The sequence below is a fragment of the Leptidea sinapis genome, chromosome 12 (genome assembly GCF_905404315.1).
Source record: "Leptidea sinapis chromosome 12, ilLepSina1.1, whole genome shotgun sequence".
Classification (NCBI taxonomy): Eukaryota; Metazoa; Arthropoda; class Insecta; order Lepidoptera; family Pieridae; genus Leptidea; species Leptidea sinapis.
Window position 1 is genome coordinate 10,322,307 of NC_066276.1, and position 16,476 is coordinate 10,338,782.

Genomic DNA, 16,476 nt, shown 5'->3' on the forward strand with positions numbered 1-16,476 from the left:
CTAAGTATAAAATAAATAACACAACAATAAAATTGAATTTTATTTTAGTCCTTCAACTAATATTAAGATCTTAAGTTATTGAAATCTATGACTAGGCAATTAGCGAAATTAATAATGACTAGATTACTAACACTATCGAAATATTAAAAATATAATAATTCTGTTAAAAATACTATAATTACTTTAATGATATCCAAAAGGAATGTTATGAATTTAAAAATAATGCAGAAATCTGTTATAATTCTACAAAATTACATCAGGAATTTTCACAATTTTTTTTTATCTACTGTTTATTTCTTTTTTGTTTAGTTAAATTAATATAATATCTGAATATAAAGTATTTGTTATAAAACTTTTTCTACACTTACATGATTATAATATTTATAATAAAAACTATTACAACAGAATACACTGACACTAAACTGTTCTCGGCTCCACCACATTCTGCGGGAATGAGTGTGCTTGATGGAATTATCTGAAAATATAGAAGATAATTGTTATTAATGGATACATATTATGAAGATATCAGTAGAAAGTTGAGTATTGAAAGCAAGGGGGAAGGCCTGGCAGTTAGCCTGGATATAGCGAAGGCACAAGTCGTGTATGGCACAAGGCGCTCCTCTCCAAACTTCCATCATTTGGGCTTCCCGAGAGCTTGTACAAGTGGACCTCCAACTTCCTCACTGGGCGTAGCATACAGGTCGTTGTCGACGGATATTGCTCGAACCCGAAGCCCGTGAATTCTAGAGTGCCCCAAGGCTGTGTGCTGTCTCCCACGCTATTTCTTCTGCATATCAATGATATGTTGGACACCTCCAACATTCATTGCTATGCAGACGACAGCACTGGTGATGCCATATACACGGGCCATGCAGGTCTCTCTCGGGAAATCGTCGACCAGTGCCGGGAGAAACTTGTGTCTTCTATCGAGTCCTCTCTTGAGAAGGTCGCGGAATGGGGAAAATTGAACCTTGTCCAATTTAACCCCCAGAAGACTCAAGTTTGCGCGTTTACCACTAAAAAAACCTCATTTGTCGTACACTTCTACCGCTCTTCGACAACACTTCCCTCAAAGCCTCGCCTAGTATCGGAATACTGGGTCTCGAAATCTCGAGCGATTGCCAATTTCGTGGTCATCTGGAAGGCAAAGCCAAATTGGCTTCAAAGAAACTGGGCGTCATTAATAGAGCGCGGCAATACTTCAAGCCGGCCACACATGGAGTATTGCTGTCATCTCTGGTTTGGCGCACCCCAGTATCAGCTCGATCCATTTGACCGCGTGCAACGCAGAGCAGCTTGAATTGTCGGAGACCCAGTGCTCTGTGAACGGCTGGATCACTTGGCGTTGCGTAGAGACGTCGCTTCATTGTGTGTCTTCTACCGCATTTATCACGGGGAGTGTTCCGAAGAGCTGTTTATCCTGATTCCTGCCGCCGAATTCCACCTTCGCACGACACGCCACAAGTTAGGATATCATCCTCACCATCTGGATGTGTGGCGGTCCTCCACAGTGCGGTTTTCAAGGAGCTTTCTTCCACGTACTACAAAGCTGTGGAATGAGCTTCCTTGTGCGGTGTTTCAGGGACGATACGACATGGGTACCTTCAAAAAAAGCGCGTACACCTTCCTTAAAGGCTGGCAACGCTCCTGTGATTCCTCTGGTGTTGCAAGAGATTGTGGGTGGCGGTGATCACTTAACAACAGGTGACCCGTACGCTCGTTTGTCCTCCTAATCCATAAAAAAAAAAGTAGATATGTAGTTTTGCTCATACATTGTATAGGATATAAGAAGTATCGCGTGTATTCCTAAATACGAACCCTAGTCTCATAAATGACTCTTAAGTGAATGTTATTATATTCCCGTATACTGGAAAAAGAACAACAAGCATTTTTGCGTTCCTGTATAAGCGGAAATTTGGTTACTACCCGTACTTGTATCTGACGGCGTATCTCATCGGCTGCCTCGGATACAACAGACACTATATACTAGAAACCAGACGGGCTCTCGACTAAGCAACTACCATACTCAAAGTTAGCCTTAATATATACCCCTGATATTCATAATGAGCTTGTTACGCATAGCTAACCCTAGCGAAGCGCCGCATAAGCATAGTCCCATAAACGTTGCACAGGGCACTCGAGGCACGAGGCGCAAGCGCAGCAGAAACGTGACTTAGGTGACATCATGACGGCGTTTACCCGATCGTGGGAAATATAAGTGTGTTCATTACTTGATCTAGCATCGATCAGTAGACATTAGGATAATTAATTGTAATTAGTTTTAACTTTCTTGTAATAAATAAGTTGAAGTAAATTTGCATTTTTTTGCATCTCCTGGCTGCAACCAACGTAATTGGCGCAGTCGGTAGGATAGTCTTAAATAATAGAGTCAGTGAATCGATCACCGATAAGGGCTATTAGAACCTACTTGAGTTGCGGCGAGGTAGAGTATCCGAAAATCGATACAGCAGAGAAATGCAGATGATTTGGTAAGTACCTAGATCTTACTAGAGTTGCTCACCCTTTTTAATTGTAATTTTCCTGTGATTTTTTTTTCTTTCCTTTTGTTTTCCAGTGTAATTTCCTCTGTGTACCTATTAAATTTTAAAAATTTTCCATCCACGGAAACCGAGGACCACTAGGTCAATTAGTATTAGTAGAATCTCGCAAATTGATGCAAGTAGGAATTTAGAGGATATATTAGAAAGTAGCGATAGCATAGAATTTTCTAGCTTATTTAATTTGCATAATAATATTAATTCAAAAATGAGTGTAGATTTAGTAGACCAAGTTTTCAAGGCCTTACGCTTGTTACCCGAGTTCGATGGAAATCCGAACGTACTTACGCGGTTCGTGCATTTGTGTGATCAACTGGTAGCACAATTTATTAGAGCGGAGCCAGGATATGAACTCAGTAACCTTTCCTTATTAAATGGTATCCTTAATAAAATTACCGGACATGCCGCGCGCACAATAAATTCAAATGGCATCCCCGAAAATTGGCAGGGTATTAGAAATGCCTTAATTAATAATTTTGCTGACCAGCGAGATGAGACCGCTTTGTATAATGATTTAGCACTTTTAACCCAGAAAAATTCATCACCTCAAGAATTTTATGAAAAATGTCAGAGTTTGTTTAGTACAATAATGACCTATGTTACACTTCATGAAACGATAACCACTACCGTAGAAGCAAAGCGTACATTATATAAAAAGTTAACCCTACAAGCGTTTGTACGAGGTCTGAAAGACCCATTAGGTTCACGTATTCGGTGCATGCGACCGGATACAATAGAGAAGGCATTAGAGTACGTTCAAGAGGAAATCAACACCTTATATTTACAGCAGCGCAATGACCAATTACCAGGTGAACGCAGAGTGCAGTCTACGTCTTCATATGACGCAACAAATAAGTATAATGTTAAGCCTTTTAATTTGCCACCCTCGCGGCCTTTTACTTTTAATTCATTCAATGTCGCACCAGGAACTCCAAAGCATAATTTTCAGCCACCGGGGCCATTGCAAGTCTGGCAACCCCAAGCACCGCCTAACAGAGGCCCTACGCGTACACAACAAATTTTCAGCGCACCTCCACCTAATTACAGACCGCAAAGCAACGTGTTTAGAGTTCCTCAGCAAAGGTTAGGACACACACCTAATAATAACGGTCCTACACCCATGAGTGGCGTAAGCCACTATGTTACTAAGCCATTGCCTAGACCGATGATAGGACGTGACTGGAGACAACATGGAAATCCACCCCCATCTAATTATTTCAAGACGCGTGAAATAAACTTAAACGACGTTGACTATTACAATTATTACGAATACCCTGAATATGACTATGACTATTACGAACAGACGTACTCAGAACCTTTATATTATGAGCCAATGTACGAGCAAGCGTATAGTGCTCATACTCCCGCTTACGTTGAAGAGAACCATGATGAACATCCTTCTGATAATCAGGATTTTCAGGAAACTCAAAAATCAGAAAAACCAAAATAGAAATTAATCTACAAACTCAGAGACAACTTCCATTTATTCAAATAGCAGATCCACCCTTAAAATTATTAATTGATACAGGCGCGAATCAGTCCTTTATTAGCCCTGAAGCTGTCAAATTTTTTTTTTCAAATGTTCCGTGTAATTATGAACCCTTTGAGGTAACTAATATTCATGCGACCACTAGGAATAATTATTCAATTACCATACCGTGTCTCTCTCCGTGTCTGAGTTTAACGAAGATAGTGAGATTACTCTTTTTATATATAAATTTCATAACTATTTTGATGGTTTAATTGGCTTAGATTTATTAGAAAAATTAGAGTCTAGCATAGATTTAAAAAATAAAGTCTTAGTTACACGTAAGTCGACCAACCAGTTATGCATGTATGATTCACGAAATTGTAATCTTTATGAAGATATAATACCGGCTAACACATCCAAATTGATCCGCATACCTATTAATTTTCATGATGGTGACGTTTTAGTGACAGAACAAATAATATCCAACTGTACTATTCGCGATTGCATTACCACAGTCAAGAACAATCGCGGTATAATAGAGATCGTAAACCCCACTAAGCATGATATAGTGTTCTCAATGGATAAACCGGTTAGTGCAGAACTATTTAATGAGCAATGCACGCACACTCAACAACCTAGTGATCGTGCTTCGGAAGTTCTTTCGCGATTACGAACGAATCATTTGAATCCAGAAGAACGTGCTAACTTAGAATCTCTCTGTGCACAATATGCTGACGTTTTTTATCTTGATGGTGAACCCTTGACATTCACCAATAAAATTAAACATAAAATCCGTACCACAGATGAATTACCCGTTTATACTAAAACCTATAGATACCCTTACGTTCACAGACAGGAAGTACGGGAACAAATTACAAAAATGCTTGAGCAAGGGATAATCCGTCCTTCACAATCAGCATGGAGCTCCCCCATATGGGTAGTTCCAAAGAAAAGCGATGCCTCTGGAAAAATTAAATGGCGTATTGTTGTTGATTTCCGTAAAATTAATGAAAAAACTATAGATGACAAATACCCCATCCCCAACATTAACGATATTTTGGATAAGCTTGGTAACTGTCATTATTTCACCACTTTAGACCTTGCAAGTGGATTCTATCAGGTAGAAATGGACCCCTCTGACATCCACAAGACGGCATTTAACGTAGAACATGGGCATTTCGAATTTTTACGAATGCCAATGGGTCTGAAAAATTCACCATCCACATTTCAACGTGTGATGGATGATGTCCTAAGGGATCTCCAGAATGTTATCTGTTTAGTATATTTGGATGATATAATAGTGTTTAGCGTCTCATTACAGGAACACATAGTTAATTTAGAAAGAGTTTTCAAAAGATTAAGGGAATCTAACTTCAAAATTCAAATGGATAAGTCAGAATTCTTAAAGTTAGAAACCTCATATTTAGGACACGTAATAAGTAAAGATGGTATAAAGCCTAATCCCGATAAAATCACTGCCATCCAGAGATTCCCCATTCCAAAAACTGCTTCCGAGATTAAGCGTTTCCTCGGTTTGCTCGGTTATTACAGGAAGTTTATTCCAGACTTTGCTCGTATAACTAAACCCATGACGCAATGTCTAAAAAAAGGTTCAAAAATCACCTACAACGATCCCAAATACATTGACTGTTTTGAGAAATGTAAGATACTCTTGACTAACGACCCTATACTACAATACCCGGACTTCACTAAAGACTTTGTACTAACAACTGACGCTTCTAACTTCGCGATAGGTGCTGTTCTTTCTCAAGGACCAATAGGTAGCGACAAACCAATAGCTTACGCATCCAGGACTTTAAACTCGAGTGAGACAAACTACAGTACAATCGAAAAGGAACTGCTAGCCATCGTTTGGGCAACAAAATACTTTCGTCCGTATCTATTCGGTAGAAAATTCAAAATAGTCACAGACCACAGACCTCTACAATGGGTTATGAGCCTTAAGGAGCCTGGCTCTAGACTTACCCGTTGGAGACTTAAGTTGAGTGAATATAATTTCACCGCAGTTTATAAGCAAGGCAAACATAACACCAATGCAGACGCTTTGTCTCGTGTTGAATTAAACAATGAAGACACTAGTTCTATAGTTGTTAATGTATCTGAAAAGCCTCAATCAGTTGCGGGGTCTGAAACTCTATCGGCTCCCTCCAGATTACCGATTAATTCAGACACAGTGACTGTTCACACTAGTAACGAAATTCCAATCCTTGAAGTCCCAATTTCAGATGCACCACTAAATAAATTCAGTAGACAGATTTGTTTCATTTTAGTAGGCGATATTACGAAAAGACCAGTAGTGACTAAACCCTTTGAAACTCACACCCGGACTACTATACAACTTTCCGAATCTAACTTGACTAATGACGTTGTTAATGCAGTTAAGGAATATATTAATCCAAAAGTAAGAACAGGTATAATAATCCATCCACCTCTCGCTATGTATAAGATTATTCCAATTATACAAGATAACTTTAAAAGCTCTTCGATGAATCTCATCTTGACAAAAATCGAATTAGAAAACGTTAAGGAATATTTGCGACAACAGGACATCATAAAAAAATATCATGAGGGTAAAACAAACCATCGTGGTATCACTGAATGTTACTTGGCCTTATCATCTAAATACTATTGGCCTAGGATGAAAGAATGTATAAGTAAATATATAAATGAATGTAGCATTTGTGGACAGGCTAAATATGAGCGAAATCCAATTAAACAGAGATTTTTAATAGTTCCCCCTCCTTCTAAACCGTTTCAGATAATTCATCTTGATCTTTTTACAGCTCAAAACGAAAAATTTTTAACAATTGTAGATGCGTTTTCTAAATACGCGCAAGCCTACCACTTAAGGGATAGTACTGCTCTGAGTGTCGTACAAGCATTATTAATATTTTGCACACATCACGGTGTCCCATTGACAGTAGTGACAGATGGTGGACCTGAATTCACAAATCAGTTATTTGCAGAATTCATCCGGATCCATAAGATGCAACATCATAAAATACTAGCACATTCACCAAACGACAATGGTATAGTAGAACGATTTCATTCCACTATCCTTGAACATCTCAGGATACTGAAACTTGAGAAACGGAATGAACCAGCTGTTAATCTCATGCCTTATGCTATCTTAGCATACAATTGTTCCATCCATAGTTTCACGAGGTGTAGGCCTTTGGACTTGATAACAGGGCATTTTGACCCGCGTGACCCAATTGACATTGACTTAACTGAACATCTATTTCAGCAGTATTCACAAGACCATAGGAAACGAATGCGTCAAGTATATGATATGATTAATGAGATTTCCTTACACGAACGCACCCAACTGACTGAAAATCGTAACAAGGATAGGGAACCGGAGATAGACTATACCCCTGACCAGCAAGTCTTTATAAAAAATCCTTTGGCATCCCGACAAAAACTAGCCCCTCGCTTTACGCAGGATACTGTACTTGCAGACCTTCCAATCCACATTTACACAAAGAAAAAACGCGGTCCAGTTGCCAAATCTCGCCTTAAGCGAAGCCCTAAAAACCTCACCTTGTTGCAGGATATTTCTATGGATGACAGTACTCCGCACGACCCTAGGACAAGAAGTAACGATTGACTCACTTGACAATGGACCAGGATTACTTCCTTTCAAACTTGGAGTAGCAAGAATCGTCTCACATTACCACGCCTTCCTTAGCCATATAGACTTAGAAAATATTCATAGACAGATAGAATTAGTGAAAAGCCAGATATCCGAATTAAGACCCTTATTAAATAATAAAACTGTATTCCTTTTTGACCCACACATAGAACATCTCAATAGTAAAATTGCATTAATTACAAATAAACTCAATATATTTAAATCATCACGAAATAAAAGAGGTCTCATCGACGGTCTCGGTTCCGTCATAAAAAGCATTTCTGGTAATTTGGATTACACAGACGCGTTGAAGTACGATCGCGCTATTAAGATCTTGCACAGTAATGAACAGAAATTAGAAGTAGAATTAAATAATCATGTCAGCTTAAATAAGAAATTTGTTTCCGAGAGCACTCAAATAATAAGTAGTATTGTATCAAATCAAGATAAAATGAATAAAGCATTAAATTTAATATTACAAAGCGACGCCAGAAAGGACACTGACTTAATAAAGTACGCACATATGGCACAACACTTACTGATCTTAGGAGATAATGTAGAAGATCTGTGTGAAGAGTTACAGAACTTAGAAAATACGTTAACATTTATTCGTGCATCGAGCACTCCATACTCTATATTTAGTGTTAGTGATGTTAAGGATATGTTAAGTAAGCTTAGGATTTTATATTCTAATAAGGAAGTCCTTGACTTTGAAATTAGAAATTTTTATGAAGTTATTAAATTAGGTTATTTTTATCTAGATAAACAAATAGTAATTGTTATTAAAGTACCGATTGTGGATCCTTCACTATACGACTTCTATAAGCTCTCCCTTGTTCCTAACAGAAACCATAGGACCTTGATCCCACCTTTACCATTCGTAGCAATCTCTAGCAAAGATTCTCGGTACATAGAGACAGAATGTCCAAAGTTAAACTCACTATTTCTCTGCGAATCGAAATCAAACCTACAGATACAGGAAAAGCCCGATTGTGTCCAGCAGCTTATTACTAATCAAGAACTCCCGCCATCCTGTGAATTAACGTCAGTTACTCTGAACAACGAAGCACTGGAAGCACTTGACGACAAACATTACACCATGAGCTTCCCTATTCCAACAAAAGTAAAGATATCCTGTGGACAAGAACAGTATCGAACTTTACATGGCAGCTACTTAGCAATTATCCCACTGAATTGCAACTTGAAAGCACCTACCTTCACGATCTCCAATTCAAACGATCATATCAAAGGACATGTCGTAAGAATAATTGAAATGCCCCAGTACATCGAACCAGAGCCCAAATCTTTACCAAAATTTATTCTAAATTCACCAAGTCTACACAAGCTCCATACTTTTAAAAATGATATAGCAACTCAATCATTGATACATCAAGAAAGCTTCACCGATCCAGTAATCTATCACACGACAATACCCATGTACCTTATACTATTGGGTACATGTGCACTTATTGGAACTTTATTATATCTCCAATTACATAGAAGAAACGAAACCAGCGGAATCACGAAGACCTGCAGCGGTACCCCTGATGCAACATATGCTGTTCCGGCACCCAGGAAAATCAACCCTAACCAAATAAAAGTTGACCATGGATGCCTACCAGCGACCATCTCGGAGACGTCCTGCAATAGTCGCTGTTCTACGGGGGGAGGTGTTACGCATAGCTAACCCTAGCGAAGCGCCGCATAAGCATAGTCCCATAAACGTTGCACACGGCACTCGAGGCACGAGGCGCAAGCGCAGCAGAAACGTGACTTAGGTGACATCATGACGGCGTTTACCCGATCGTGGGAAATATAAGTGTGTTCATTACTTGATCTAGCATCGATCAGTAGACATTAGGATAATTAATTGTAATTAGTTTTAACTTTCTTGTAATAAATAAGTTGAAGTAAATTTGCATTTTTTTGCATCTCCTGGCTGCAACCAACGTAATTAGCTCATTCGATTGTATACACCAGACAATTATATTCGTAGAAGATATCACAGCCAGAAGGCGGTACCCGCGTGTCGCGCGGTAGCACGCACTGCGGCGCCCGTGCCGCGAGTCTTGAAATTGTTTACCTAATCGCCTAGCAATAGCAATGTATTGTATTAAAAACTAGCTGACCCGGCAAACGTTGTTTTGCCACATAAATTGTATTGATATTTTGCTTGCTAGTTGATAAGAGATGGCGCTAGTTGTATTCATTGGTAACAATCATACTCCTTTTATATTTTGTATAATTCACACTATAGTTTTATAAATTATAACCTATTTGTTATTCTGGTGTGTAAGCTATATTATTGTAAAGTATCATCAAAATCTATTCAGTAGATTTTGCGTTAAAGAAGTTCAAACATACATCCAGACATACAAACTTTCACATTTATTATATTAGTAGGATAAATAAATAAAAACATATCTATAATAAATAAATAAGTGATATCGCTTACTCCTGTTAGGTATACAAATTTAATTTGTACCAAAGCTTATGGACAATGCGGGATTAGAACCCGTGACACTCGGGTTATGTCCCAGTGCTCTTACCAGCTACGCTTACCGTCCACCTGCATCGATTTGGTACAAATTAAATTTGTCAATTCAAATGTACGAATGATTTAAATTCGAACGTTTTACATTGTGCAACCTCTCCGGAACCTTTTTTTGTTACTGCACAGCTATTCACAGCAACATCGGAGGGTATAAAGTTTGGTGAAGGGTAACAAAACATAACATAAATCATCGTACGCATAATCCAAAACGTATAGTGGTATAGAGTATTTGTAGACGTAAATAATCATACTGATTGCTTACCTCAGTAGTAGGGGCCGAAGTAGACATAATAATGGGCAAAGGTCTCGGATGTCCAATCGGCACTCTGTACAGGAACCTGTTCTCCTCTCGTCTGTTCAATATTCAACTTTATCAATACTAACATTAAATATTATTTTCATATGTACACATCCGTATTATCAAGTTGCCATTTTTGAACATTTTGACGAAAAAGAGACAAAAATTGTACTTAAAGTTATTCTCATTATTTACTTTTAATTTACTTTCAGATTTATTGAAGTAGGCGTTACTTTGCGGAAATCCATAATTATACAATGATTTAAGTTTTCTTTAGTGTTAATTCCGCCAATATTTGTTTTTAAACAATTCGACACGTGTTTCGCATCTACACGAGGAATCCTCAGGACGTGTTGTCTCGCCAAGATTGGGCACGAGAATGATTCAGTGTCGTGCCAGATTTTGGCGCCAGATTTAAACTTAAATCATTTTTATTTCTTTCAGATAGAAAAAAGTGGCAAAATGGAGTCTTTATGCAAAGAGCTACTATTTAAAATTAAATATTTCTTAAGTCAATTATAAAAATATCATATGTTAATGATGAATCAACGTGACTTTATTTCTTTATACGTCACTTAATAATTCGTGATCGATATCATTTTTTTTTAAATAAAATAAATAAATTAAATATACTTTTTTTATTGGTGCTAATGTCACAACTTTTCATACAATATAATTTGCAACCCTTGATTATTTATACGTCTAGATAGACTATGATAACTGTAAAAACGTCGAAAAAATTGAGTTTAGAACTAACCTCTATTTTGAGCAATGCACGCACTAACACATATTGTCATACAAATCGCGAGTGTAAGACGTAGCTTGTCACGCACACTAAACTAATAGTCCAGGCCTGTTTTTATCGGCTGTCTAACAGCAAGAGACTATCTAGACGTATAAATTATGTAACGGCCGTTCCCAATATTCAGTCTATCTCCGGTTGTGGCCTACTTGTGATAAATATCGTAACTATCGTTGGCTTTTCTGTCCCAATAAACAAATCGACGGTAGGTGGGAGGATGTACTTTACCAGCGATAGAAGTTTGTATGGTAATTGCGATTGCGTACGGGTCACCTGTTGTTAAGTGATCACCGCCGCCCAGATTCTCTTGCAAGACCAGAGGAATCACAAGAGCGTTGCCGGCCTTTAAGGAAGGTGTACGCGCTTATTTTGAAGGTACCCATGTCGTATCGTCTCGGAAACACCGCACAAGGAAGCTTATTCCACAGCTTTGTAGTATGAGGAAGAAAGCTCCTAAGCCAAGGATGCAGGCTAAGGATAGATGTAGATTAGTATATTGGGAACGGCTGTAAGATTGGAACACTGACATACGTACATTTTATGTTCCGCGTGTGATTTGTCATCAAGTTCAAATCTATTGAAGTTATCACTTGCCAGGTTACCGTTTGCGTCATTCATTACTACGTAATAGCAACACTGGCGATAGTCAGGATTCATTCTGAAATAATCGTATTGGTAATAAATTTAATACAAATATCTTGTATACTTTGTTCAAGTCTTTAGGTTATCGACTGTAAAGTAGATCCAGTGGGAGTCTCCTTTGCCCAGGATGCCGGCTAGATTATGGGTACCACAACGGCACTTATTAGTGCCGTGAAACAGTTATGTGTAAACATTACTATGTTTCGGTCGAAAGGGTGCCGTAGCTAGTGAAATTACTGGGAAAATGAGACTTAACATCCTATGTATCAAGGTGACGAGCGCTTGTCGGCTGCGAGGTCTTTTCAAGCATCCTGGTCGGCACTGCATTGTGATGGGCAGGGCGTATCAGTTACCATCAGCTGATCGTCGTGCTCGTCCCGTATTTTCATTAAAAAAAGATCCTGTAGATGATGCCACAACCTGAGAGTTGAACAAAGCATACAAGATTTTATGACGATACGTCACTCGAACGATTAGCTCAGTTTGTTAGAGCACTGGCACGGAACGCCAGAGGTCGTGGGTTCGAGTTCCGCATCGTTGATAAAATTTTGTTTTTCAAATTTTATTTGTGTATTAGTCCAAGAAGTGAAGGTTATCACTTTAAAAAAACATAACAAATTGTATAAATTTGATATATCTTTTTTTATTAATAAGTAATAAGTGATAAGTAATAAGTAAGGGATGAGACGAGCAGGACGTCCAGCTGACGGTAATTGATACGCCTGCCCATTACAATGTAGTGACGCTCAGGATTCTTAAAAAGAAGGCAAAAATTCTGACAGCACTACAATTGCGCTCGTCACCTTGAGACATAAGGTGTTAAGTCTAATTTGCCCAGTAATTTCACTAGCTACCGAGCCCTTCAGACCGAAACACAATAATGCTTACAAATTACTGCATCATGGAAGAAAAAGGCGTAGTTGTGGTACTCATAATCTAGCTGGCATCCTGTGCAAAGGAGCCTCCCACTGGTAATCTGTTAGAGTTGTTAATAAGCATAAATATGACGATACTATTTTGCACTAGTTAATTCAAAGCGATTTTCTCGATTGTATGAAACGTGCAGTCATTGACAGATTTACAGATGACGGTAATAGTCTTTAAAATAAAGGAGATCCGCTAAGTTTTAAACAACTGTTCGCTTTAAAACTTAGCCGGATTATATTTCGTGGCCAATCTCGATACTGTAATTACTACTATTTCAAACTTACGTCAAATCACTGCACGTTTCATACTAATCTAAATTTCAGTTTTTACTTAAGCAGTCCCGCCACTTATTACGTAGTATTTACATCCTCTTTACGCTCTACAAGCCAGTGTTGCATAGCAACGAGACCGCTCTTGTAATACTGGGTAAAAGCATTTAATTTTCTCAAAATTGATACCTTTAGAATTCTTTTTGATGTCATTTCTAATATACTAGATACCACTACCGTACTTCAGAATCAAATGGCGCTCTGAGAGAGAAGATGGCGGCGCAGTAAATTCTCCCAGCATTCTTTTTTTTAACTTCAACGAAAAATTAAATTAAGGTAATTTCAACGAGATGATTACTAATCGACTATTAATACATATAATACACGACGTGTCTGCGACGATTTATTGTTCTAGCAGCTACTGCGTAGAAACAAGATGTATATGAGTACCACGGACGAGTAAAAAAATTATTAAGTTATGCTAGTGTGTGTGCAGTTACGGGGGTACAAGTTACACAATTTTTGCTCCCTTAAATAATCATATTATATGGCCACAAATCGTATCGTTTTTACACTTTTACACAACACACAACGGCATTTTTTAAATATTTTATTGAGACGCAAACTTATCTGTCACAGACGATGACAATTCTCATAATGGCCGCCTATTGGCCTGTAGCCTTCCCCCATCGGCGCTCTCCGCCTCAAAATGTTCGCCTAAGTTCGGCATGCGTTCGGCGCTCGCGCAACGTTCTCCCCGTGCGTATTATTTTACGTGTAGTAATAAAATGATTATAACTAGGGTGATGTGAGTGTCACTAAAAGCTATTGAAACAAGCTATAAGACCATGTATAAATTATTCATATTGTGTTTTTATATTATATCACAAATACTTTTCATTCGAAAATTAGTGTAAAAATAGGTATATTTAGAATAAATAATGATTTTCAATGATAATTACTTGTTTTATTTACTAACTTTTATGTTTTTGTAATAAGCATTATATGTTCTTTATAAAATAAAACCAAAATATACATGCCTTCATAGTAATATTTTGATATATTCATGCAGAAACATTCACACAAAAATGATAATCAACAGATATTCCTCGCGTTAGGAGCCGTTCTTCCAAAACGATTTTATGAATAGATATTTAGCTTCTAGACTTTTATTTATATACCATTCGGTAGGAAATTTAATATTAAATTATTTTAATAATAGTAGACCAGATTATTTATAAAATCCTATACTATTTGAAGCAAAAAGTAGACTGGGATAGAAAATTCATTATAAAATCCAAAGATTTTTATCCTGTACATTTTGTCACGATAATCTATGTTTTCTGTTCATACACTACATCTATCAAAATGGCAATGAAATGACCTTTTTAGAAATATATAAAACACCTTAAAACAAAAACAATTGAAAAAAGTTAAACGAAAGTAGCTTGCGTGGACACAAAACCGTTACACACACACACACGCTTACACAAATGCATACGTGTATTTACACGGGTGCCTCTTAGCATTTTTTTTTTATGGAATAGGAGGACAAACGAGCGTACGGGTCACCTGTTGTTAAGTGATCACCGCCGCCCACAATCTCTTGCATTACCAGAGGAATCACAGGAGCGTTGCCGGACTTTAAGGAAGGTGTAAGCGCTTTTTTTGAAGGTACCCATGTCGTATCGTTCCTGAAATACCGCACAAGGAAGCTCATTCCACAGCTTTGTAGTACGTGGAAGAAAGCTCCTTGAAAACCGGACTGTGGAGGACCGCCACACATCCAGATGGTGAGGATGATATCCTAACTTGTGGCGTGTCGTGCGAAGGTGGAATTCGGCGGCAGGAATCAGGTTAAACAGCTCTTCGGAACACTCCCCGTGATAAATGCGGTAGAAGACACACAATAAAGCGACGTCTCTACGCCAAACGCCAAGTGATCCAGCCGTTCACAGAGCACTGGGTCCCCGGCAATTCGAGCTGCTCTGTGTTGCACGCGGTCAAATGGATCGAGCTGATACTGGGGTGCACCAGACCAGAGATGACAGCAATACTCCATGTGTGGCCGGACCTGCATTTGCCTTTCTTGGTGTATTGTGTAGCTTGTCTTACTCAGTGTATATTTATCAAAAAAAATATATCCGCGCGCCTCCCGCGAGCAGACATAATATGTCTGCTTGCCACTAAACGGTAGTTTTATATACAGACATAATATGTCTGCTTGCCACTAAACGGTAGTTTTATATACAGACATAGCAATTGTAGATTATTAGGTATAACTCCACAAAGAACAATCTACGCGCGCTGTCTTTTAAGTGAACCGCTCGCTGCGACGCCCGGGAATAAGTGAACAAAAATGCTTTGTCCGTAAAGCTATGACGTCGAATGTTGGTGGCCTTGTATCGTAACGAATCGAAATCTGTATCGGATTTCATTCGTTCATAATTGCATAGGGAAATAGACCATCTTGTACACGTAATAAGCGCTAAAACTTGGTGTAAATAAAATATTGTGCGTTCGTGGAGGTGGCGACTAAGCTACGATTTTCATTCGACGGCATAATATATTTTATTACTAGCGCTCACCTATATAATAACAATAATCGCCAGGCACTGGAGGGTTATCCCTCCCGCGAGGGATAGAGCAATATCAGGCCATAATATGGGCTATTCTCCCAGCATGTAGATTTTTAAATGCAGTTAATATGAAATTGAAGAAGGAAGAAGATTGAATTTGGATTTAAAATGAAAGAGTATAGAAATATAAAACGGTCTTTCGTTGGCGATGTTGTCGAATTTCATCCAAGATATTTTTTAAGGATTTGTAGTTATTATAATGTGGAGTAATATATAATAATATAGTCTATAAATGAATGTAGTGGTATATGGATACCATTTTTTACCTTATCTGGATGGCCAGATAAGGTAAAAAACACCAAGGAGGACCCGAAAAGATGGTTTAAGTAGACCCCGATGTGGAGAAGCAAATCCTTGGACAGAGTATAATGAGTAAATCTGGAAGAGGCTTGGGGAGTGAAGAGTGGAGAGATCCAGTGGAAAGCTCCTTTACACAGTATGCCGGCTAGATTATGGGTACCACAACGGCGGATATTTCTGCCGTAAAAAAAAATGTGTAAGCATTATTGTGTTTCGGTCTGAAGGGCGGCGTAGCTAGTGAAATTACTGGGACAACTTTAAATTAATATTATATTATATAACTTACACTCAATATCTTATGTGTCAAGGTGACGAGCGATTGTAGTGCCGCTCAGAATTTTTGTTATTTTCAAGAATCCTG